The sequence below is a fragment of the Palaemon carinicauda genome, chromosome 7 (genome assembly GCF_036898095.1).
Source record: "Palaemon carinicauda isolate YSFRI2023 chromosome 7, ASM3689809v2, whole genome shotgun sequence".
Classification (NCBI taxonomy): domain Eukaryota; kingdom Metazoa; phylum Arthropoda; class Malacostraca; order Decapoda; family Palaemonidae; genus Palaemon; species Palaemon carinicauda.
The window spans coordinates 146,137,186-146,139,141 of record NC_090731.1 but is presented as its reverse complement, the minus strand read 5'-3'; the positions used below and the strand labels follow the sequence as shown (position 1 = coordinate 146,139,141).

Here is a 1,956-nt window from a genome sequence, read left to right as displayed (position 1 = left end):
AATTTCAGTTGTAACCCTACTCGTTTCTCTGTTTAAGAAATCGACCATTTCCATAATAACTTCAACATTGCCATGTTGAAGTTATTATGGAAATGGTGGATTTCTTAAACAGAGAAACGAGTAGGGTTACAATCAACATTGCCAATAATACCTTAAAAACCATTTCATCACTAAAGGTATATAGATTGACAGAGACGTCAACTTTCAAATTTTCACACTATCATTATCTTCACTTGATGGACTTCATTGTCTCGAACCACCAATACGAGAAGTTTAAGGGGTATATCTTGTAATAGCTAGTCTTCAAGACTTGAAAGCATTGTTTAATTTGTTATTTTTATCAATTATAAGAAATAATCATGCTATAACGGGCTTCACCAGGTAAAGCAGGTCATTGATTAAAGAAAATTTTAAAGTTGAAATTTAATTAATTTTTCTTTTTCAAGTAGTAAAGATCACTTAAAACTTTAATATACATTAGTCATATAAACTACCAAAAAAAAAAAAACTTTGTATACGTATTCTGAATGGATATCTTAAACCAACGAGTAATTTAAATTCCGTTCACTAGCCGAGCCTCTAGGAGTATCATTGTCCCCTTTAAACATGAAAAACATTGCCTATGTAGGCAAAGTTTATTAGCAATCAGTATAAAAAAATTTTGAAACTTCACATAAAATATGGTGAAGTCCATCCCCCACAAACGAGTGTCTTTCTTTACAATCACAAGTCTGTATTCACTTTCCGAAAGAAATTTAATAGTTCTTTTAAGGATGCATCAGTAAGTCCATGTGGGTCCGAAGTCTGTACTAGATGCGGCCGGTAACATGCAGTTAAGAGACCTTGACATGTGAGGCGGGGCTACTTCCCCTCGCTCCCAACCCGTCGTTAACTACCTTGTTAAATTCAACGGCAGTTCCAGCTTGCGATGAATAGTATCCTTATATAGGTGAGGGTAAGTACCTATGTAGGAACAAAGGCGAATGGCAAATATTTATTATCAGTTCATATCAAGTATTAAAAAAAATGCTATCAGGTTCTCAACATCCAAAATTGAAATAAATTTGTATACCATATTTCAGCCGTTTCAAAAGGAACTTCCTAGAAATCAATGCGTTTAGAGCACTCCTTGACATCTAGCCTCTTCAGTTGGCCAGTCTCTAGACCCAAGAAGGTTTTCCCTGTTCTTAGCAGAGCTCTTTTCTGCTCTCGACAGCACCTGCGAAAAAGGTAAGATTAAAGACTATTCCCAACTTGAAAAAAAAAAAACAATCACCTAACTTGATTATAACATGTCTTCAGACTTGGTATGCATTGCTAATATATACTATGAAATTTCTTCAAAAATTAAGATTTTCTTTTTTCAGTATTGCACAACTCACCATATCAAATCAAAGTTAAAAAAAAAAAGGTATGCAAGCCCCCTCTTGGCATACGGTAGACTTTAAAGTCTACCGTATGCCAAGAAGGGACACCCTCCCCACTTCAGGGGGCCCTACCCTGAAGGGGGAGGGTTAGCTTGCATAGGGAGGGTTAGCTTGCGTAAAAAAATGGTTACTCAAAAACAAGTGACAGTTGTATGCTCACCTTCATTAATTAACGTTCATTATATTTACCAAAATCGCGACCCACACATTCCTTCTTGGATTCATAAAGTCTACCATCCGAAATCTTCTTTGAGGCTAAAAATCTTAAGAGAACGCGAAGGATGGCGAACACAATCACTAGAACACTAAGTCTGCATCTCCTGAAAAGAATAAAGGATAATTTGAAGTCTGGGAAAGTCTAGATCACGAGGCCATAAAATTTTGAAATAATATTTTAGGTCAAGAGACATTGGCAAAACATGAATAATTACAGACAAACAAGCCTATTAACATCATCTACCATGAATGATAAATGTATATATGAACAAGGACGAACCAAATTGAGGTCATATCGGTAAAAAAAAAAAAA

The 1,956-nt window shown here is 35.4% G+C and overlaps 1 long non-coding RNA gene across 1 annotated transcript; it reads right to left on the bottom strand.

Moving 5' to 3' along the window:
* Positions 1-467: 467 nt before the first annotated feature.
* LOC137643679 (uncharacterized) lies at positions 468-1,742 on the bottom strand. The gene is made up of 3 exons (XR_011045039.1): positions 1,588-1,742; positions 1,073-1,219; positions 468-963 (listed from the first exon to the last, which is right to left on the bottom strand). It is a non-coding gene; the product is annotated as an uncharacterized lncRNA (long non-coding RNA).
* Between the last annotated feature and the right edge of the window lie 214 nt (positions 1,743-1,956).